Source organism: Nothobranchius furzeri, chromosome 10 (assembly GCF_043380555.1).
Source record: "Nothobranchius furzeri strain GRZ-AD chromosome 10, NfurGRZ-RIMD1, whole genome shotgun sequence".
In the NCBI taxonomy this organism is placed as follows: domain Eukaryota; kingdom Metazoa; phylum Chordata; class Actinopteri; order Cyprinodontiformes; family Nothobranchiidae; genus Nothobranchius; species Nothobranchius furzeri.
In genome coordinates this window covers 21,993,875-22,019,171 of record NC_091750.1, presented here as the reverse complement: position 1 = coordinate 22,019,171, position 25,297 = coordinate 21,993,875, and positions in this window count along the sequence as shown.

Here is a 25,297-nt window from a genome sequence, read left to right as displayed (position 1 = left end):
CCCCGGATGAAATGGACACCGACGGAATCTAGGTGTTCGACCAAGATCACGTCGGATTCAGAGTGTCGTCCGCAGATCCACACATCTCAGGCGCAGGAGACTCGTGGGCCTCAGCCTATGTGTGCTTCTCGTGAGTCCTGGAATTACTTGCATTACGGGATTGTTGCCATGAAAGAGTGTGTGGCGTAACATTCAAGAAACCGACGACTGCACATACAATTGCTAGAGAACGTAAAAGGAAAGTCGGACAATGCGATTCTGACAGTGGACCAGTTGTGTCTACAGGTATCTCTTTGTAAACATACATGAGTGTAGGCACATTAAAGGCTACTTTTCTGTGACTAGTCTACGAGATATGAATTTATATGTACACAATATGTCATTTTAACCTGTATGTAGTGTAACCGCTGAAAATAAAGAATACGATCTGCTTTCGATTGTCACTATCTCTGGTTATTTCGTCCACTCTTTATTCACGCGCAGCTTGTCTGTGGTGAATCTGGTGACCGTGTGCACATATTCTTGGGTAGAGTTCATTGAGATTATGTGTATATGCACACAAATGGGACACATAGGTTTAATTGGTATTTTATTACACATACAGATACAAAATGTACATGCTATACGAAGTGTACAATAGAAGATGCTTCCTTGGCGTAGTTCAAAATAAAAGAACAAGCGTTGAGAACCGGTGACGCTGGTAGCACCATAACAGACAAAAATCGGGAGACATAATGGTTCTTCGTACAACCGTGTTCAGTTGTGATCGTACACACATAGATGGCATTCAGTCCTCCGCACGTAGTGGTTTACAGCCAACGCGATCCGTGTGTTCCTCGTAATAGTCTCCGTGACACAAGCGTTTCCGTTTGGTCGTGGCGGCGCGGCCTTTTTTCTACGCCTCCTCACGCTTGAGTGTGCGGACCCGGGCAGCGTCATCCTCACAACGTCCCTGTCCATATCGCAGTTCTCCGTGGTATCGCTTGGTACATCGCTCATCTGTGACTGGGTTACTGCATGTGATATGTACGTGTCCAAACTCGCAATCACGATGAGCGGAAGAGAATCCTGTGACTGATTTGGTTGTTGCAAGTGCACCCTCTGAATGAACGCTACCTCGTTGGCGTGGAGATGTATATGTGTAGCTAGAGTGGACCATTGGCTGTGTTTGGTGACCGTTTTATCGAAAAACATCACAACTAGAGTTCTGTTGTCCAAACCGTCGCCCAGCATGCAATGTTTTAAATAAGGAAAACGAAACAAAGACACCATTACCACCATGGTGTTGAATGTGGTTCTGGTCCTGTGTTTGTTGTTATATTCGCATGTCAGTTTTTTAACGAACCGCGCAATATTTCCATCTGCGCAATCAAAGAGCGTAGCCACCGCTACTGTGTTCCTACGAACAGCTTCGCGAACCACACAGAGCTGCGTCTGTGAACACTTGAGCGAAAACGCGCATTCGAAAGCAACGTCTCTGGCCAGAGACAACGTTTTCTTCATCCAAGGCGAACACGACATTCCTACAGAACCGTTACTCGATCCTCTGTGTCGATGTATTCGGTGGTACTCGTTTGTAGAGTCGGGAGTACAAATTGTAGCGAAAAGCGCTATCGCGATGGGGAATGAGTCGTCAGAACGCTCTGTTTCCAATCGGTATCCTGGTGGGGCTCAGATCGGAAGGCCATGCGTTCCAGGCCGCCGTAGCCGAATTCGACAGCCGCTTGTCTGGATGGCGCATCATGACACAATCTAAATTCCAGCTGCGGCCGTCGAAATGTCAGCAGCTGTTCAGACCCCAGTACCATTTTACGTCGTGTCCAGTCTACCATGTCTCGGATCAACGAGCACATCCAGTCTGCGCAGAGGTGTCTAGTGTGGTGTACGCGACAAACGTACCCCGAGGACTCGCGACTGAAAGCGCATGCTTCTTCGACGCAATAGCACGTCCACTCGGGATTGTCTATTAACTCGCTGTGCGCGGGGTACATCTTTCTTGGGTCTCCAGACCCCGCTTGTATTTGACACTAGATATTTTACGTTGGTTACAATTGTTTGTGAAATGTTTTAATGTTGCACGCGTACAAGACGTAAACGCTATTCGCGTGATCGGGATGCCGTGCACTGATCGTGATCTTATGGTTTTTCCCTTCTCTCTCTCTCGCTAAACCAGGCAAGCAGAGGACAGAGCGCCAATCTGATTTTGGTGGACGAAGTGGGATTTGTTAACTCCAAAGTGTTATTGGCTGTGCTTCCAAATATAGCGTTCCGAGGACGCAAACAAGTACACATCACCAGCCAAGTAAACAACACGCCTTGGTTGAATAAAGTGGCTGACATCCGCGACGAAGACGGTGACCCGGCCTATCACGTCGTCTCCCAGAGCTTCAAGTGTAGATACCACTCAAACGATCCGAGACCGACGTGTGTCTGCAAAGACGCTTTCTGTCCGCAGCACATCTCCATCGACGACCATCTGAAGCAGCTGATGAACATCATAATCCCACGCGGGAAAGCGAAGTGACTGGAAGTAGCAGCACATCTTCCTCTGACACCAAAACGGACACCAGTCATCCATTCGAAGCCTGCGTGATCAACACGTTCCTCTACAACAACTGCGTTTGCATGGAGGACATCGTGCGGACTTGCGTGGTTCGCGCCTACATATGCATGGACCCTACGTTCGGCGGAGGCTCCAAGTCGTGTGTATGCTGCGCTGTGGAGTTGTCGACGGGGAAACTAGTGGTGAGTACAACGGGTCAGTTGTTCGAAAAAGTCTGACACGAACAATTTCTGAAACACGTATCCGTAGTCTACGAGCTCCGAATCGTCCGTGGTCAGATCGTCCAACACGCGATCCACGTGCAACGTGCAAATGTAAGCCGCCACCCTGGACTTAGACTGTAGTGCTAAAGACGTTTCCGTGTTGGCACTCGTACATGACACGGCGTCCTCGACCTGAGCCCACGTGCCGCACGCGCATTCCGAGTAAGACAACCGCGCTAACCAACCGGTAATAGCGGTGGATACTATAACGTGCGTGTCACCACGAGTTGGGTCGTTGTTGGCTTTTAGAGCACTGAGGCAGCTGAGAGCTCCTACGCGAGAAGTTTCAGCGGCCGCGTAGGCCGCTAGTGTCATATGCCCGTAACCGGTCCATTTTGCATTTGGCTATACACATGTGCACAAACAGCTTAGGCACACCATTGTCCAATGCTAAAGTTGGCTAACGTGCTCGGTACACTTGCAACAGTCGAATTTGCAATGTTGCGCCTCATACGTGGCTATCATTCTGTCGATCGTTAAGATCCTGGCGGGGGAATATGACAGCAGTTGAGAATACAACGTCTTCAATTGGCCTTCGCTCATGTTCGAATAAAATTTTATATTCCGATAGTAGCTTGTAAACAGAATCATACACTGATAATGTGACAACACGGACTCCCAGGACATCGAGAGGAGCTTTACTATTTCCTTCTTACACACGCGGCAGGCAGAGCAGAGCATTGTGCGCCGGTCCTCCAAGCGTTACTGACTACGTGTGTGTGTGTGTGTGTGTGCATTTGTTCATTTGGAAGAAATGGAGACTTCCGACCTCGATCAAGTGACCCGAGTATACTCCACTTTGCTCTGCGCTCACGTGAAACTGATGAAGACGATAATGCCCACGGTCCAATGGAACACGGTCCCTGTGGTTGTGGTGTTTGAGCAGAACACGTACGTAAACACACATGTGGACGTAAAAAATGTCATGGAGCCTTATTGGACTCAGGCTCGCAATTGCAATTCTACACCAAATGGTCACACGCGAACAACAAATACATGCTCGGAAAACACGTCAGTGCAAAAAGTAAACTGGATATGATACTGTGTACGGTTTTGGGGATATCCAAGTGCTGTGCTACTGCGATACCGTCATGTCTCTAGACTGGGCCCTGTTGGCCGACGCGACGAAGTAAACCAACTTGATAGAACTGGCTACGGGGTCCACGGCGGGTGCCGGGTCTAGTAACAGAATGGGATCCGTGAAAGATGTAGCGTTGTATAGACGGTTGCGCACGGGTGGTAATATTGCAACTGACATCGTGTTGCGCGTCCTCGAATCGCACAACGTCTTATCCCTACCGGATCACAGACTAATGGACGAGACGCACGTTCAACATGGGAAACTGTTACTGGGTAAACTCAGAGAAGAAATGGCTATGGTGACCATTACAAAATCTCAACGGGGCTCCGATGTGATCAGCACAGGCGGCAAATGCTCTGTGTCCGGGCAGTACACCAGAGATGACATGCCTTCCGCTTTTCTGTTACTGTGCCATACTAGAGACGAGATCCAACGACAACCGGAGACTGTCAGGGTACATGGCGAAGTGTATTATATATGACACACACACTGGCGGACTAAGGTGAACAAAGATCTCGATTGGACTGAGTGTAATAGGGTACAGATTCACGTAAACTCTATCCATGCCACGAAACAGAACACGAGCGTATCCAATTCAAAGCGAATAACATAAATAAATGTATCTCACACAACGGGTGTACGTGTCAAGTTTTCTTTATTCCACAACAGAGTAAACATACAACTACGCCACAGCACGGGTCAGCACATACATGTTGCGTGCATCCGTTTACCAAACATACCATTTGTACAAGTATTGTGAGATGAAAACTGTGGCTTTCTACAATTTATTCACACATACAAAGCTTAGAATCAGGTATATATTTGTATATAAGCAACAGCATGCCAAAAAGGCCCCTGTTGCAAAGAATAAGATATGCGTACTTCTCGATCGGGAGGATCTACATAAACATGTGCCTCCTATCGGTGCGATAGACTTCTGGGCTCGCAGACCTGACCCGCGTCTGTTGTTGTGGGCCATGTCGCGTAACAGTGTTACTCTTGTGAGACGTACAACATCCGTCGCCTAGCCTGCTGGCGCGGGTCGCGTGCACAACAACATCTTCGGCCGGGCGCGTAGTCCTGCGAGGAGGCCCAAACAAAATATCCCTGTCCTCAGTTGTGAAGGCATCGCAGCGCTCGTTGCTGTCGTACCCATCGAGCCCTTGGTCTTCGTCCGTATTCAACAAGGGTATGGAGTCGGCGTAGTGACTAAGGATTCTCTTGATCAGTTTCCGATGTCGGTCCGCGAATGTAACTCCGTGCGAGTTGATGTCATGTTGATCCATGATCAGAAAGTCTTTCAGACTCACGTCCAAACTAGCGGGAAACTCATGTAGCCATGAAAGGACCAAACTGCGTACAGTCGAATCCATAACTCCGTGCTGTGTCACGCCAGCAATGCCGTTTGCAAAACGAATGCTTAATGATACATATCTTTAATATTACGTTGGTAACGGATTTTAAAACGGAAAGTTACATGGACAGCACAGTGTTCCCGAACTAATGAACGGTGTCAGGTTTAGGAGGCGTAGAATACGGGAAGTGTTATGTGTACTTTTCGATTTGGGCATAGTATGTATACACCGTGACTGTGACCGTGGCGTCGGGTGCTACACGAACACACACGTGAACCCGACGGCGGTGTGCGTAAGTTGCTGGCTATGATGAATCACAGCCGGGTCGCTCCAACAAGGCCACTGCGCAGGCACCGAGTGTATATTGTTGTACCAAAAGTGTTGTAGGTAGCATCATATCTCCACAGGATACGAACGTCGCGAGGTATTGGAGTGTACTATAGTGTTATTGTATACAGTATGTTGGGAAATTCACATAGAGCGTTGGCTCTGTCAAACCACATAGGAGATTCCAGCCCTCATCAAAGTAATTACAACATATGACAAACCCAAAGAGAGACGTTATTATTGTCACATTGTGTTTATTGTATACATCAGTGTGATCAAAGTTGGTAGTAAGGTGAAGATACACGGTGACCAAAGTGATCTTCTAGTACAGCCGAACTTGTCCAGAAAGCCTTCCTGTAAGGAAATATGTAATAACAATATGAAAAGAAATCAACATGGCTAAATAAAAACTAGTGAGAGTGTGTGGTTTATTGTTTGTCACACTCACTCAACAATTGCTGTCATTAAACCAATTCATTAGGTACACGGCTATCTGGTTCTCTATGTCCGACGCGTAGTCCAGTGAGGTGGCTACTTCTAGTGCGTGAGCTAAAACGCTACCGAAAGCCACACAACACGCCCCCAATTTATGTGTCCATCGGAACACATTTCGCGTGCCACATCGGCAATCATGTTCGCGGTGATCGTGGGGCCGGATACATGCATACCTGATGAAAAACAATGTGAAAATGATGACGGTGACACATTCCTACGATGCTTGATAAACTTACGCACACTTACCGCTGTATTCTCGTCTATAGTCACGCAATGTATCGTAGACAGCGAGTTTCAACACTTTCAGTATCGCTGGTATATCGAAGCGTTCGCCGGCGTCGTTAAAACGATCACCAGTTGTTTCTAGCATAGCTCGACTGATCTCTTCTACATCTTTCTCAGTGTACAAAACCTCTGTGTCATTCCGTGTGTTAATGGCAACAGCTATAGTAAGATGTCACAAGTGTAACTATATTTGAGCTTCATACGCGCTCATCCTACGAAGTTACTTAACCCAAGTTGCTCGACCGTTACTACCACATCCTGATCATTGTGGAAGTGATACGTCCGCCACTTCCACGAACGTTGTGCTCTTGAAGCTGGTGTAATGCAGTGAGACAACATGAAATAACTACACGGTGATAGTTCAACAAAGTTTTATTTCATAAGGAAGACAACATTATAGCATGACTATGAGCATACATAAAGCAAACACGTATCACAGCACAGAGCGCACATGGTAATTCAATCTTAAAGTTTGTGCCATACGTGACACACGCACGGCAAGCTGACTGTTTTAACAAGACGCCTACCTCGGGCGTACTCAGCGTACGTACAAACGTTGAGCTGGTCAACCCTTATAAGAATATTAGGCATTTGGCAAGAAGACGGTTCTGGTCAAATATCAACAATCAATGCGTTGACCATCTCGTTGCATTGCGCGTGGTGCACTTCCGCTTGGTGACCTTGCGCGTGGTGAACTTGCGCGTAGTGAACTTGCGGGTTCACATTTGAAAAAAGGGTAGGCCCTACATTACTTGCTCCGTTGCATATTATGCACCGTGGTGTCTCAATGGGAGAGGTAGAGTGAAACCCGTTAGACGAGTCAAATATTCCATCGGGCGAACCCAACATTCCTCTTTGTATCGCTCGCGAGCACAGTTGCTATTGTGTTGTTGGTGTAGGTCTTCTCCACGAACGGACACGGTCTGCCACTGTTGTACGTGTGGAATATATGTTCCCCAAGCAAAGTGTCCCCTTCGACAAAATTGTCAACAGATAAAGCGCATACATTGCAACGGTGAGTATCGCGAGTCCCTGGTACATGCTTCATGTTTGAGTCTTCACCCAAGCACTTAAAGTCGTATGTCCATGAAGCGGTTCTGTCGCATTCCAAGTTGTTGTCCAGGCCGAAAGTACGCGGCCCACCAAATGGACCATCGGTGAGCCTGTTTCTATGACAGGAACCAGCAAACATTTGGTTTGAAGCAAACAAGAGCTGTCTCGGTGGCTTCAGTACCAGCATTACGTGTCGTAGACCCGTCTTCACGCGGGTCCGCAATCATCAGGAACCGTTGGAGACGCGAAAGGTGTTCGCACATCAACGCTCTGCGCACGATCTCGTCGAAGTATTGCGAGTAGAACGTTTCGCGTTCGGGCGAGATGGCGGTCGGCAGTTCCCGCCGACGTACGGCCGAGCGCTTCGTGTCCGCCACATCTCGGATCGCTTTAGTCGGACGTTTTTGACTCGGATGTTTATTAGGTTGGGCGACGAATAAAATGTATATACTTACACCCTTACATACACAGGCTACCATACTAGTGCCGTGATACAATCATGGGAACGCCATTCGGTGTGAACCTGTTCGCGCAACAACTGGGATGGTGTTCCACCTCACCGCAGTTTGCTGCACCTAGAAAGTCTTGCACGCGAAATGCAGCCGACGAGTCCTTGCTCTCTTGCTTGAAACATATTCCAGGAACGTACGACACGTACGAGTGCACGGACTGCAATATCACTCTGGCCGGTTACAAATTAGCGGATAGAAATCTAAACGACCATGTGCTCCGGAACACCGAAAGGGGTGTTTGTTGTCAATATTTAGAGATCTTGTTCAAGGGCCGTGAATGTAATTTGTATGAATCGCTAGGTCTGTTGCGATTTCAGACAGGTAAGCTCGCGTATCCATCAGAGTATTTGTACGCCACTAGGTCCTACACGGTTCAGTCACGCTGTGTGTTATGCTCTCAGGCCAAAGACGCCGTGTCATCTGAGATGAGCGAGGATGCGCTGTTCGCCGCAGCGGTCGTGACGCTGCATGAATTCAAACGTTCTACCATGCACATACGTGCCGCCGTCCATGGGGCGCTCCGGTGCTTGAACGACACAGAACTGGCCGTGCTGACTCCGGTGCTCGCCACGAGTCGGTACTCGCGCAACGCTGAGGCCAAGTTGCCAGAGTGGGCGCTATCCGAATGCATGATGGCGCGATTGCGATCGGGGCTTCTTCGCCTGATCGACGTCGAGATCCGAGAACAGGCGTACGCGTGCCCCGCTTGCCAACGCGGGATACCCTCCATGCGTCGGGCAGAACACTGGTGCGCGTACGCGTCCGAAGACGGCAAATATTACCTTTATTACTTTGGCAACATCACAAGCGGAGTGTTGATGCGCGAACGTGTTTTGCGCCTCCAACGGTTCCTGCTGATGCGAGCCGACTCGCACTGCTGCACGAGTTTGGACGCTGGAAGACGCACATAAGCGAAGCCATCGCCGACGTGTTGTACCAACTGAGCGCCGCCGAGTTGGCGACGCTGACTCCAGAGGGTAACCCATCATGCGACGGGCCTGCCGTGAGTCCGTACTTGCCAGAGGATATCGCGGAGGCTGAAACGTTTTGACGGGAGCGGGAAGCTGACGAACGGTGGCGGCGTATGCGCACGATGGAGCGTGGGGAGTTGTAACGCCTGCACCGCACCGCCAACAAATCAGGCGTCTACACGAGATGTACATTGTGCAGATGGAGGTCGGACATAGGTTGTGAACGGTCTACAAGGGTGCTCGACGCGAAGCTACCGCCGCGATAAAAAGCAGCGACCAAACAGAAGTGTGAAAGAGCCACTTTTCTGTCTATTTTGTGACCTTATCCCCGTGGACAGCCCGTTTGGCTTTGTTATCGCACATATTATTATTATCGTCCTCAATAAACCTACAATGTGCAGACCGTGTATGCTGACTTGATTTTTTCTTTGATTGTTTGTTTGTTGTCATTGTCCGAGGAAGGGTGAATGAAAACACGCACACACACACACACACACAGTTGTTTTTATAATTGTTTATTGTGTCCCCCCCCCACCCCCCCACCCCCCAAAAACAAAAAATAAGAACCAAATTAAAAAAAACATGAAACAACGCCCCAATCCCTGCTGTGAGACGATAAAAAAGAAGCGACGAGCAGAGAGCGGCCCGTAGTGTACCAGACCACGGACATGGTGGCGACGACGAACCTCGCTCAGTCGGAAGACATATCGGCGATGTTGCTGAAGCTGCGCGAGTCCTCCGCTCTCAATAACGAGCGACCCGTGTCGGAGCGGTGGCGAGACTAGTACCACGCTGGCAGAAGAGGAGGGTTGGGACGACGCGACCGTTGCGAGCCGTGGAGAGACTGCTACTACTACCACCGCCGTGGCGGCGAAGGAGAGGAAACGGGACGACGCGAGCCATGGGGAGACAAGTACTACCGCCGCCACGGCGAAAGAGAGGAGACGAGATGGCACAACCGTTGCGAGCCATGTTCAAATTGCTGGCTTATTCAGAAGGGTCAAGGTTCACAGCCTCTTGGTACGTGCAGATAAAATGATGGATTTGGCCTGTTTTGGGGCTGAAAACAGGGTTCCTTTCAACCTAGAGACTTGAACCTTGTACTGTTTCTTTAGATAGCTGACAGCTACAACATATTCCATTTTCAAGTTGCTGGCTTATTCAGAAGGGTCAAAGGTCACAGGATTTGTGCTGAAAAACAGGGTTCCTTTCAACCTAGAGACTTGACACTGCTATTGTTTCTTTAGACAGCTGACAGCTACAACATATTCCGTTTTCAAGTTGCTGGCTTATTCAGAAGGGTCAAGGTTCACAGCCTCTTGGTACATGCAGACAGAATGATGGATTTGGGCTGTTTTGGGGCTGAAAAACAAAGTTCTCTTCAACCTAGAGACTTGAAACTTGTTTTGTTTTTTTTAGATAGCTGACAGCTACAACATATTCCGTTTTCAAGTTGCTGGCTTATTCAGAAGGGCCAAGGTTCACAGCCTCTTGGTAAGTGCAGAGAAAATGATGGATTTGGGCTAAAAAACAGGGCTCTCTTCAACCTAGAGACTTGAAACTGCTATTGTGTGTTCCTTGACCTCACAGGTCCAACATGTGTAAATTGCAGACAGATTGGACCTTGTGAAATGTCTTGTGGCAGGCGGGCCAAAATCTGCTCGGACACGGGTCCATTAAGGGCCCTCGAAAAGGTCCGACGGCCGTGATTTCGACAAGCGTGGATGAGACGGTACCTGGGATGCACCACCCCAAATTTCCTGCGGCTACGCCAAACCGAATTCAAACGGCGGCCCAAAAGTGGTAAAATTTAGCTCAGGCTTCATTTGCGACTTTCTGCCATTTCACATGCATTCACATGCATTTTTGCCATTTCCCTTACATGAATGTAAAAGCAATTTTGGTCTCCAATTTGAGGCCCTTTTTGGCCGCCGTTCAGCCATCGTTGACCCGAGGCGCCCGAAAACTCTTCTGGTGCATCCCAGCACTGGCCCAAACCACATACGTTGAATTCGTGCCGGTCACCTTGTGTTAAGCGTCCGTTTGGGGCCGGAGGGCAGTTTTCCCTCCTTTTTTGCCATGTGCTCGGCAAAGTGGCATTTCTCAACCGATTTTAACAAAACAAACATCAATTTGGAATGCCGCCGTCACCCCGAGCTAGCCCAGGCAGTTTGGTAGGCGTAGCTTGTTGTTCTGGTGCTGTTCTGGGTCAGAGGTCAGAAAAAATGATGGATTTCAGCTGAAAAACAGGGTTCTCTTCAACCTAGAGACTTGAAACTTGCACTGTTTCTTTAAATAGCTGACAGCTACAACATATTCAGTTTTCAAGTTGCTGGCTTATTCAGAAGGGTCAAGGTTCACAGCCTCTTGGTACGTGCAGAGAAAATGATGGCTTTGGGCGTTTTTGGGGCTGAAAAACAGGGTTCTCTTCAACCTAGAGACTTGAAACTTGTACGTTTCCTTTAGATAGCTGACAGCTACAACATATTCCGTATTCGTGCCGGTCGCATCGTGTAAAGCGTCCGTTTGGGGCCGGAGGGCAGTTTTCCCTCCTTTTTTGCCATGTGCTCGGCAAAGTGGCATTTCTCAACCGATTTTAACAAAACAAACATCAATTTGGCATGCCGCCGTCACCCCGAGCTAGCCCAGGCAGTTTGGTAGCCGTAGCTTGTTGTTCTGGTGCTGTTCTGGGTCAGAGGTCAGAAAAAATGATGGATTTCAGCTGAAAAACAGGGTTCTCTTCAACCTACAGACTTGAAACTTGTACTGTTTTTTTAGATAGCTGACAGCTACAACATATTGCCTTTTCATGTTGCTGGCTTATTCAGAAGGGTCAAGGTTCACAGCCTCTTGGTACATGCAGACAGAATGATGGATTTGGGCTGTTTTGGGGCTAAAAAACAGGGTTCTCTTCAACCTAGAGACTTGAAACTTGTTCATTTCCTTTGGATAGCTGACAGCTACAACATATTCCGTATTCGTGCCGGTCGCATCGTGTTAAGCGTCTTTTTGGGGCCGGAGGACAGTTTTCCCTCCTTTTTTGCCATGTGCTCGGCAAAGTGGCATTTCTCCACCGATTTTAAACAAAACAAACATCAATTTGGCATGCCGCCGTCACCCCGAGCTAGCCCAGGCAGTTTGGTAGCCGTAGCTCGTTGTTCTGGTGCTGTTCTGGGTCAGAGGTCAGAAAAAAAGATGGATTTCAGTTGAAAAACAGGGTTCTCTTCACCCTACAGACTTCAAACTTGTACTGTTTTTTTAGATAGCTGACAGCTACAACATATTGCCTTTTCATGTTGCTGGCTTATTCAGAAGGGTCAAGGTTCACAGCCTCTTGGTACATGCAGACAGAATGATGGATTTGGGCTGTTTTGGGGCTGAAAAACAGGGTTCTCTTCAACCTAGAGGCTTGAAACTTGTTTTGCTTTTTTTAGATAGCTGACAGCTACAACATATTCCGTTTTCAAGTTGCTGGCTTATTCAGAAGGGTCAAGGTTCACAGCCTCTTGGTACTTGCAGAGAAAATGATGGATTTGGGCTGAAAAACAGGGCTCTCTTCAACCTAGAGACTTGAAACTGCTATTGTGTGTTCCTTGACCTCACAGGTCCAACATGTGTAAATTGCAGACAGATTGGAGCTTGTGAAATGTCTTGTGGCAGGCGGGCCAAAATCTGCTCGGACACGGGTACCTTAAGGGCCCTTGAAAAGGTCCGACGGCCGCGATTTCGACGTGCGTAGATGAGACGGTAGCCGGCATGCACCACCCCAAATTTCGTGCGGCTATGCCAAACCGAATTCAAACAGCGGCCCAAAAGTGTGAAACTTTAGCTCAGGCTTCATTTGCGGCCTTCTGCCATTTCACATGCATTCACATGCATTTTTGCCATTTCCCTTACATGAATGTAAAAGCAATTTTGGTCTCCAATTTGAGGCCCTTTTTGGCCGCCGTTCGGCCATCGTTGATCCGAGGCGCCCGGAATTTTTTTTGGTGCATCCCAGCACTGGTCCGAACCACAGATTTAGAATTCGTGCCAGTCGCATCGTGCTAAGTGTCCGTTTGGAGCCAGAGGGCAGTTTTCCCTCCTTTTTTCCCTCCTTTTCTGCCATGTGCTCGGCAAAGAGACATTTCTCAACCGATTTTCACAAAATGAACGTCGATTTGGCACGCCGCCGTCACCCCGAGCTAGCCCAGGCAGTTTGGTAGCCGTAGCTCGTTGTTCCGGTGCTGTTCTGGGACAGAGGTCAGAGAAAATGATGATTTCAGATGAAAAACAGGGTTCTCTTCAACCTACAGACTTGAAACTTGTACAATTCCTCTGGATAGCTGACAGCTACAACATATTCTGTATTCGTGCCGGTCGCATCGTGTTAAGCGTCCGTTTGGGGCCGGAGGGCAGTTTTCCCTCCTTTTGTGCCATGTGCTCGGCAAAGTGGCATTTCCCAACCGATTTTAACAAAACAAACATCAATTTGGCATGCCGCCGTCACCCCGAGCTAGCCCAGGCAGTTTGGTAGCCGTAGCTCGTTGTTCTGGTGCTGTTCTGTGTCAGAGGTCAGAAAAAATGATGGATTTCAGCTGAAAAACAGGGTTTTCTTCAACCTACAGACTTGAAACTTGTACTGTTTTTTTAGATAGCTGACAGCTACAACATATTGCCTTTTAGTGTTGCTGGCTTATTCAGAAGGGTCAAGGTTTACAGCCTCTTGGTACATGCAGACAGAATGATGGATTTGGGCTGTTTTGGGGCTGAAAAACAGGGTTCTCTTCAACCTAGAGACTTGAAACTTGTATATTTTCTTTGGATAGCTGACAGCTACAACATATTCTGTATTCGTGCCGGTCGCATCGTGTTAAGCGTCTGTTTGGGGCCGGAGGACAGTTTTCCCTCCTTTTTTGCCATGTGCTCGGCAAAGTGGCATTTCTCCACCAATTTTATCAAAACAAACATCAATTTGGCATGCCGCCATCACCCCGAGCTAGCCCAGGCAGTTTGGTAGCCGTAGCTCGTTGTTCTGGTGCTGTTCTGGGTCAGAGGACAGAAAAAAAGATGGATTTCAGCTGAAAAACAGGTTTCTCTTCACCCTACAGACTTCAAACTTGTACTGTTTTTTTAGATAGCTGACAGCTACAACATATTGCCTTTTCATGTTGCTGGCTTATTCAGAAGGGTCAAGGTTCACAGCCTCTTGGTACATGCAGACAGAATGATGGATTTGGGCTGTTTTGGGGCTGAAAAACAGGGTTCTCTTCAACCTAGAGGCGTGAAACTTGTTTTGCTTTTTTTAGATAGCTGACAGCTACAACATATTCCGTTTTCAAGTTGCTGGCTTATTCAGAAGGGTCAAGGTTCACAGCCTCTTGGTACGTGCAGAGAAAATGATGGATTTGGGCTGAAAAACAGGGCTCTCTTCAACCTAGAGACTTGAAACTGCTATTGTGTGTTCCTTGACCTCACAGGTCCAACATGTGTAAATTGCAGACAGATTGGAGCTTGTGAAATGTCTTGTGGCAGGCGGGCCAAAATCTGCTCGGACACGGGTACCTTAAGGGCCCTCGAAAAGGTCAGACGGCCGTGATTTCAACGTGCTTAGATGAGACGGTAGCCAGGATGCACCACCCCAAATTTCGTGCGCCTATGCCAAACCGAATTCAAACGGCGGCCCAAAAGTGTGAAAATTTAGCTCAGGCTTCATTTGCGGCCTTCTGCCATTTCACATGCATTCACATGCATTTTTGCCATTTCCCTTACACTAATGTAAAAGCAATTTTGGTCTCCAATTTGAGGCCCTTTTTGGCCGCCGTTCGGCCATTGTTGATCCGAGGCGCCCGGAATTTTTTTTGGTGCATCCCAGCACTGGTCCGAACCACAGATTTAGAATTCGTGCCAGTCGCATCGCTCTAAGCGTTCGTTTGGAGCCAGAGGGCAGTTTTCCCTCCTTTTTTCCCTCCTTTTCTGCCATGTGCTTGGCAAAGAGACATTTCTCAACCGATTTTCACAAAATGAATGTCGATTTGGCACGCCGCCGTCACCCCGAGCTAGCCCAGGCAGTTTGGTAGCCGTAGCTCATTGTTCCGGTGCTGTTCTGGGACAGAGGTCAGAGAAAATGATGATTTCAGATGAAAAACAGGGTTCTCCTCAACCTACAGACTTGAAACTGATAATGTGTGCTCCTTGACCTCACAGTTCCAACATGTGTTAATTGCAGACAGATTAGAGCTTGTATCACAGATATGCAACCAGAAATATGTGAAATTGGGCTTTGTGCGACATAAGTCTGGGGGCCATTTAAATACCATAAGTGCTAATGACTCCATTCCTTCTGCTGGTGATAGGGGCTGGTAAGCAGAGTATTTTAAATCACACCTGACCTCTCTAGAACATTCAGAAGAAAAGTTATAAGCCTCCAAAGGTGTATCCGGACATGTGACACTGTTGAGGGTCTGACCTCATGAGGAAATTACTATACAGTGATTTTCTCCAAAATGACAGTGCTTAAATTGCTCTGAAAAGCAAATAATCATATCAGCGCCAAGAAACTTCATTTCCCATGATGCTTTGCACACGGAAGCATTGGGATGATGTCACCGCCTAATACCAGAAACACGTTCTGCTGGAGGCGGGAGCTTGGAGCTTTCCCGCGACTTCAAAGACTATAAATCATTAACGGAACAAAGAAAACTCTGTTCTTTTGCCCAGGATACCTGGCGGTAAGGACACGCTTGTCGAACGTTCCGACTCCCTTGAGCACGCGTAAGCTCTAAGTGCCCAAGTTGAGCCCACGGGACCGCTGGAAAAACTAAACTGCAAGCCCATCAGATCTGCTCGTTTCTGCTCCCCTCCAGTTGATGTTTGAGGACACAGAACTGCGGAGGAAAGCAACAACTCCATCAAGCACGCTGTAAGTTGTCAAACTCAGCACAAAAGAAACTTCGTTCTCTTTGTGTCCAGCCCATTGGAGAAACACTCGTGTAGGGAAACAACGGAGAAAGCGACAACTCCATCAAACCGACGGACGATGTCAAACTGCGGAGATACACGGAGAACCGTCAAATCAAACAGTGAGGGATGCTTCACTGTTCTGGTGATCAGAAACTCATCTCCTTCTCTCTCTTTCCTTCTTCCGTTTCCTCTATAGTCCAGAATAAGCAATAAAACCGCGCTATTGCTTAAAAAGTAGGTTCGTGTTTCCCTCTTTCGCTCCCAATACGTCCGTCGGGTCATTTTTGATAGAGAATAAACTGCTTATTGATCATTGTTTGGTATCTTTAAATGTTTTCTGCTTGGCCACGTGGTTAAACTAAAAGATATTATTCGTGATTAATCTTTTGTGTTGTTTCATGATCCTTTGAAATGTTTTGAGTGAATTTAAGGTTAAGTTACTTATGATTCTAAGTGCCTTGGAAGTTAAAGTGCAAGTTGCCACCCACACTTTAGCCAGACAAAGGGGTCAGCCATCTTGTATACAGGCTCCATTTTAGAAACACACACACACACATACATACACACAAAACACCTTGAACATTATTTTGAATATACATCCTTTTATTATATCACATGGTTATTATTCATTTATGCCACTGTTTATTCATTTGACAAATTGTTCAATTAAATGTTATAAAATTCAGATTTTCGTCTCCAGTAGCTTTGTTGTGTCGAAGAGAAGTCTCTGCTCCAAGGATTCTACGAACTTCAAGAAAGACTGATAAGAGTTTTGGATTCAATTTTTCCCCGGTAGAACGGGGTGGTGCCCCGGAGATATCTAAGAATATCTTAATTAATTAATAAATCAGTAAATATTCCCATATTTACAGAATTTATTGAAGAATCCAAAAGTAAGTTAACGCTTACTAATTGTTCGCTACCGAATAACCCCAACAGACACCATGCCCGGTGACATTTGGGCCATGGTTTGACTCTATCATCATAAAAAGTTCAGATCACTTACAACTCAATAGATTCTACCTTCCTGTGATGTTTCAGCCTTATTGAAGCTTTTTTTCAGAGAACTGGACCCAGAAATATGTGAAATTGTGCTTTGTGCGACATAATTTGGGGTGCCATTTAAAAACCATAGGTGTTAATGACTCCATTCCTTTTGCTGGTGATAGGGGCTATCAATTAGAGTATTTTAAAACAATCCTGGACTTTCTAGGACATTCAGAAGCCAAGTAATGAGCCTGCAAAGGTGTACCTGGAAAGCGGCCATTAAGCGTCACAAGGCCCGGTGACCTTTGTGACATCATTTGACCCCCTTAGGACTGTGCTATCATAATGAAACGTTCAGATCCCTTACAACTCAATGGATTCTACTTTCCTGTAGAGTTTCAGCCTGATTGGACCTTGTATTAACACAAATGGAACCAAAATTATGTGAAATTGTGCTTTGTGCGACATAATTTGGGGTGCCATTTAAAAGCCATAAGTGCTAATGACTCCATTCTTTTCGCTGGTGATAGTGGCTGGCAATTAGAGTAGTTTAAAACAAACCTGACCTCTCTAGGACATTCAGAAGAAAAGTTATAACACAAATGGAACCAAAATTATGTTATGTTAAGGTCAATTGTGCCATTTGATGGACAAAAGGGAGGCAAATGGCAATTATATGCCATTTGGCAGACAAATGTAAGGAAATTGGCAATACTTTGCCATTTAATGGACAAATGTAGTGAAAATGGTAATTATTTGCCATTTGGCAGACACATGTAGGGCAAATGGCTACCTTTGCCATTTGATGGACACATGTAAGGCAAATGGCAATGATTTGCTATTTGGCGGATGAATGTAGGGGAATTGGCAATTTTTTGACATTTGACGGGCAAATGTAGGGGAATTGGCAGTTTTTTGACATTTTACGGGCAAATGTAAATGAATTGGCAATTGCCATTCAATGGACAAATGTAGGGCAAATGACAATGATTTGCCATTTTGCAGACAAATGTAGGGGAATTGGCAATACTTTGACATTTGGCAGACAAATGTAAGGGAATTGGCAATTGTCATTTGGCGGACAAATGTATGACAAATGGCAATGATTTGCCATTTAGTGGACAAATGTAGGGGGATTGGCAATACTTTGCTATTTCATGGGCAAATGTAAGGGCATTGGCAATGATTTGCCATTCGGTTGACAAATGTAGAGAAATTGGCAATTGTCATTTGATGGACAAATGTAGGGGAAATGGCTATTGCTAGTTTGATTTTCACCTATGTATTCTGTCCAAACAGAGTTCATCAATCAGTGCATCCTAGAAGGTCCTGGGAAGGCTCCAAGCAAAACCAATGTGTTGTTTATGACTGCCTATAGACTTTTCAAAAGTGTAGTGTCTGTGAAGAAGTATGTACTTATCTCCAACTTGGTGTGTGTTCTCCCAAATAAAGTCCCTAGCCTTGGCTCTGTGTGAGAGGAAATTGGCTTCTGACTCCGGTGTGTGTCATTCTCTCACCCTTTGCAAAGCAATTTTGGTTTTTATTGATAAATGGTATTGAGAACCTAATATTTTGAACCCCCTTGAGTGGGTTGGTACACCTGAATTGAATAAATAAAAATGCCCAAGAGCTATCATTTGCCAGTTTATGGACTAATATGTGGGTAGTGCCATTTGGCCGTCAAATGTAGTGGAATTGATAATTGTCATTTAATGGACAATTGTAGGGCAAATGGCAATGATTTGACATTTGACAGACAAATGTAGAGGAATTGGCAATACTTTGACATTGGGCGGACAAATGTAGGGGAATTGGCAATACGTTGACATTTGACGGGCGTCTTTCCCTACCTTTGCACCCGCCCGTGGCCTCGGCGGGCCCGTGGGGGCGGGCTCTCCATTGGGCGTAGGGTGTTTGTCACGTTTTCTGCCATTTACCCGACATCCTGCCAGCACCCCTGCTCTTTTTCCATCCGACATACAAATGTCGGGCCTGTGACAAAAACGTTGCCATTATCCTGACATTTTGCCACCGGCTCCATAAATTTGCCATTTGGCATACAAATGTCAGGCGATTGACAAGTCTGTCCATTGGCACCAAAAAAGTCGGCCCAGTAAAAACAGTGCCACGGCGCAGACCCAATCTCCCCCTAGTGGACGTGGGCGGTAGTGTGCCAATCGGCCTACGAAACATTGTAAACTTTGAAAAATCGCCGAGTGGCCCCCGAGGGCCCCAGAGAGACGGGGGTTGGCTTGCCGCGTAGCCCCTGGCCCCGGCTACGCGCCGGCAGCGGCCCTGTATTTTTCCCGCGCGAGGGGGCCGGGGGCCCCGAAAAGTCCGTATTCTGCTCAGCGGGGGGTGTCTGCCGAAACGCATGGGGTGTAGGCCGATCGGCAGACTGGTGCCTAGGGGATGCTGCGGTGGTTGTGATGTACAATTGCTTATTATGTAATAAAGGCAACTGATGTGAACGTGAAACCGTGTGTTTTCTTGATGTGTTTCTTCACCATTCCCTATCTCCACCACCAATGAGCTCGCGGACCGCAAAGTGCGCACTCGGCGCTGAGAGCAGTGGGAGCACGGTCGGACGAAACCACACCCCTCGCTCATACTGTCTATAAGGAGAAGAAGAAGAAGACGCAGAAGAAGAAGAAGAAGAAGAAGAAGAAAGCTGGTTGTGCAGCGTGCCGCCACTGCGAGAGAGAGAGAGAAGGGAGAGAGAGAGAGAGCTCGTGCCATGGATGTGTGTAGTTTGTCGTCGCGCAAATGGTTCCAGCGACGACAGCGAGCCTCCGACGCTCTCGAGCTGCCCGCGTGGGTGTTATCGCGTGAGACGATGGAGCTAGTGAGAACGGGGATTCTCTGCTTGGTTGACGTGGAGATACGAGAACTCGCAGACGCGCCGTGCTCCGTGTGCAGAGCGCGCAGCCAGCCCGCCCCATCTGTGCTGATGGGGAATTTTATGACTTTTACCTCCCCGAGATTACGCGCGGAGTGTTAACGCACGAACACATTTCGCGTCTCCAACGGTTCCTGGAGCTGCGCGAGGAGGCGCGAACCGAGGCTCGCCACGAGGCGCGCCCCCTCGCGCCGTCGTCTCGGATGAACGCCGACACGCTGTCCGCCATGGCCGTCGCTCTGCTTCACGAATTCAGACACGCGACGTGCCATCGCTCCGGAGCTGGAGCTCGTGGGTCGCGACGAGCTAGCCGCGCTGACACCGGAGCAAACCCCCGTCTTGCGCGCGTACGAGCGTCACCGGCGGCAACGTTTGCACGGAGGTCTCAGACAATCGGCGGTGTTGTAGCAAAGCGGGCCCTCCCGGTTCGCACGTTGACCCCACGGAGGGCGCAGATCGCGAGCAGCACGCGCAACGGCGCAGGAACCCGTCTCTGGGCTTAGATGTTATGGCGTCGATGACAGCAGGCAACGCCGATTACGAGCAGTGGCAGGGGCGCGATCTGCGAAGGACCGAGCTGTACACGCGACACACGTGGAGCATGAGGAAGCCTCCGGATTTTTGACGTCGTCCACGGACGTCCTGTGTGTGTGTGTGTGTGTGTGTGTGTGTGTGTGTGTCGAAGCGAGCGAGGACGGACGACGCAGCAGCAGCAAGAGCAAGCGACTACGATACGAGAGCCGGCGCCTGAAAAATGCGTGGACAAGCAGTCGCCGAGGGGAGCCGCGGTAAGTGTGAGGCTTTACGACTTCTACTTGTCTCTGCCTTTGTTCGCGCTACACGCACGCTGCTATTGTTGCCAATGAAACCAAAGAGTGTGTGAACGATAAACCTTTCTGCTAGCTCTCTTTATTGTTGTTGTTGTTTGTTTATTTCACCAGTGCTTTTGGCTTTGTCCTTGCATGCATTATTGTATTGTGTGCGCTATATCCGCTATACAACCACAGAGTGTGAACAATAAACTTTATTGACGAACGAGATGGCTTTGTGTATCTGTTTATTTGTTTTTTGACACCCAACACACTATACAATAGCACAACCGAGCCTGTATTAACGCACGAGGGGTCTTTCATCGCCACCTTGCGCGCGTGTAGATTTATGTTTTTCCTGCTGTGAGGGATACCCCCCCCGCCCCCCCCACACACACACACACACACACACACACATTGCACACAAAAAGAGAGCCGGCGTAGCAGGTGAAGAGGTAAAGACAAGGATAATATGGCCCGATGCCTCGCGTTGGCTGAGGCGAAGGCTCGCTGGGCCGCTGCTCTTTCGTGCCCCGAAGGCGCCGGGCATTACGATGATGATGATGATGATGATGATGAGAAGGAGGAGACGACCACCAAGAGCCGTCTGATTCTGTAGTTCATGCGAGCGAAAGTCGCCACGGATACGGAGACTTTAGCGAGCTAAGGCGTGGTGGCGAGGATGATGATGATGATCACATGCCCAACAAACCGTCCAAGTACGGGATCAAGATATGTGTGGCATTTGACGCGCAGTCCAGCGACGCGTGGAACATGCAAGTCTACATTGGTAGGACGGACAAGCTGGCTCGACCCGAGAAGGACCTGGCCTCGTGCGTGGTGATGGATCTCACGGAGAGACTGCCTCCCGCGCGCAACATCACCTGCGACAACTTCTTCACCTCGCAGGCTTTCGCCTCACGACTGTGGAACGAGAGGCGCCACACGCTGCTGGGTACCATCAGGAAGAACAGACTGGAGATCCCTGGAGAGTTGCGCTGCGTGAAGGGTCGCTTCGCGGGATCCGTGGTCACGGTTTACGCGCGGCCCGCCTTTGGCGGCCCAAAGACAACGCTGCTCTCCTACGTGCCCAAGAAGAACAAAAACATGCTGCTCCTGACCACCTGTCCCGATCACACGCGCGTCGCGAGCTCACCCTCTTCGGGAATTCAGCAGCAGCAGCAGCAGCAGCAGCAGCGGCGGCGGCGGCGGCGAGAGGACCGCGCTGCGGGGAAGCCCGCGATGGTGCTGCACTACAACCGCACCAAGGGCGGAGTGGACAACCTGGACAAGGTGGCGGCCACCTACAGCTGCAGGCGAAAGACCTGCAGGTGGCCCGTGGCTCTCTTTCACAACATGGTGGACGTGGCCGGGTACAACGCCTTCGTGCTGTGGAGGGAGCTGCGGCCCGAATGGATGACGGGCAAGCGAAACAGGAGGCGCGTGTTTCTGGAGAGCGTGGGTCACGCCTTGGTCGCGCCGCTGAGAGAGGCCAGGACGCACCGCGCGTCCTCCTCCTCCTCCGCGGCTGGCTAGATCCTCCGTCCCGGAGCGGCAGGACTGCCGCCGCGGTGGGGAATCGAGGCGGGTGCCCAAGAGGAGGTGCAGCCTCTGTCCCAGAATCAAGGACGTGAAAACCAAAACCATGTGTCAAGGGTGCTGGTGCTACGTGTGCTGCAGATGCGCGCTCACCTACTGTCCCTGCTGCGCGGAGCTCGCCAGTCCCCCGCGCGTGTGATTATGTACAACAATAACAACTGTGGAACCGTAGTTGGGGTATTCCTAAACCCCACCTTCGTCTTTGCACCGCTTAGCATCTGTTGACGGGGTCCACGTGGACCCCCGCCCCTTCGACTCTGCCGTCGACGGGGTCCACGCGGACCCCGCCCCCGTTGTCGACGGGGTACTCGCGGACCCCCGCCCCTTCGACTCTGCCGTCGACGGGGTACTCGCGGACCCCCGCCCCGTTGACTCTGCCGTCGACGGGATAATCGCGGACCCCGCCCCTTAGACTCTGATGTCGATGGCATCGGAACCCCAATGGAGTACACAAGGGTTAAACCCCTCAGCAAGAGATACAGAATTATTGAATGTGGCAAAAGATATTCATCATCAGTCAGGCCTTCAGGAACAAACACCCATTTCATTCAGCGAGGTGATTCGATTTGAAAATATTGTTCAAAGAAAAATGATCATTTTTTACAGATCCGGTAAAGTCATTTCTAAATTTGAAACAGATTTCAATGATCGTTCAAATCCGTTGTTCATTTTGCTGCTGAATCACTATTATTACGGAATAAAAAATATTAAAGGTTTCTTAGGAGCTAGATATTTTTGTTCCTGTTGTTTAACCCGTACCAAAAAATTAACGGACATCATTGTAAATGGTTCTGTCGAGTGTGTAATACCGATTTATGCAAACGAACAGAAACGTCGCTCATCACATGTCCTGATTGTAATCGTATATGCCAAAATGTAATGTGTTTTCAAAATCACAAAACACCTGTTTACAGGCCTCAAGCAGACAGGGCAGTTTCTCCTTGCGAAATGTTTAAAAACTGCACGAGTTTTAAGCAACTTTATTACATTGCTACGAGTGGAAATGGCTCACAGCACGTTTGCCCCACCACCAAATGCGCCATTTGCAAACAGTCGGTGGTCACAGATGATCATCGGTGTTTTATTCAGCTTGAAAAAAAAGATGACGGTTTAACGGAAAAGGTTATTTATTATGACACTGAAACGTTTATGGATCAGAATCGTGTGCATACACCTTTTTTAATCTGTGCAAAATCCGATTCAGGCGAGGTTTGGGAAAAATATGGTGTAGAATGCGTTAAAGATTTTATTATACAGATGAGGTGGCCTAAATTCAACTATTATACATTTGTTGCACACAATGCGCGTGGATTTGATGCTTATATAATTTTGAGAGCTATGAGTCAATTAAAAATTGTTCCCAAAAATATTCTCATGCAAGGTTGTAAGATCTTAAGTTTTAACGATCCAGATTTTGGGTTAAGATTTATAGATCCGTTAAGTTTTCTCATGATGAAACTAACCAACCTCCCCGCTGCTTTGGGTTTTACAGTGTTGGTCTTTCTTCTGTTAGACCAAGCACGGGTACGGAGAAGATGGAGTTAAACACCTTTTGAGTTGGCAGAATGTGGAGACAAATGATCAGAAGTCCAGTCACTGTTTTCACCGCTCATGAGGGGGAGAGCCTTTGCAACATACAGCAGGTCCCGCGACCTGCTCCCGTCAGTTGCTTCGGACAGACTCTCGCCGTTCTGCTGAAACGGCTGATTTTTATTGAAAAGCACAGGAATGTAACATACGCAGTTTGACATACACACACGTAATTCTGCCATCTGCACCTGTAGACGCACGTCAGCTAATAGCCTTGTTAATGAAAGACCAATTCATCCCAAGGACATGCAACCTTGAGATGACCAGGACACATCCTGCAACATCCTTTGCTAACAAAGACAGTTGTTCTTGTATTGAGGAACTGAAGGAAGGAACACTTTCACTCCCTTTTGGAGTTCCTGCAGCTGTTTAGAGCTCATGCAGGAGAGAAGCACAGAGAGGCCTTTGATATTATAACATGATTCCATAATGAAAAAAGTATCATATAACAATGAATAATAAAAGAGCTTATATGGGAGTTACATATATTTTCAATCCCCCTTTTGAACTCTTTTAAGAGTTCAATAAAGATATAAGAAATCAAAACAATAACACCAAATTCCATCAAAAAGAATCCAATAAGCAAAGTTTTAAAATACAAATACAAACAATCAATCAGATTACAGCTTCTCATATTTCCAGCAGTAAAGTAATACAAAAAACATGATCATATTTTTAACTGAACATGTTACAACATGAATGGATCGCATGCTCACCGTATGAGGGCGAAAAACCCTAATTATCGTACGTCAAATAGGGAAAATTCCCCCATGTCCCCCCATTTTGGGGCGAACACCTTTTGGCACAAAGTGGGCATGCCTAGGACATCAATGATCAAAAAAAAAAATAAAAACAACACAATCAAAAAACTCATAGAAATGAACAGGTGAAGGGATTGTTACATAAATCACTGAACATTCTCACACTCTAACATCATCTTCTTCATCATGAGAGTCATCACTGTCATCAGAGGGTTCCCTTCCCAAATAGATGTTAGGATTGGCTAGTAACAAGGGCATCTGGATAATTGGGTCAGCAGGTGGAGGAGAGATGGCAATGGTGATCAATCCTTGTAAAATAAATGAGGGTGTAAAATAGAACCCAGATAAAATAAATGGAGGGTGTTAAATATAACCCTTGTAGAATGTTCGTATGGTGGTTACTTCTTCCCCCTGTTGAGGTCCCTTCACTGGCTCCAGGCAGCTGCAGGGGGTGATGATATCACAATTCTCGTCCTGCAGGATGTGGTGGTAGCTTGGCACGCTACCTCGTCCCGCAGAATTGGTAGCTTTGCACGCTATTGCAGTCAGCTACTTCTCTTCCTGGTTTTAGTCTGTGATCCTTTTTTTTTTTTTAGTTAGGCAGATGTCAACTGCTTCTCTTCCAGGTTAGGCTCCTCCCTCTGTGACAGGTTCTCTTGGACCTCGGTCAGGGCACGGTGTGGCTCCTCCGCTGCAGCACACTGGGTCCAATGGTACCAGGAGTCTCCTTTGCCGTCCAGCCGGACAGCGTGTGACGTCCTCTCCGTGATCCTGTATGGCCCGGTCCACCTTGGTTCCGTCCACT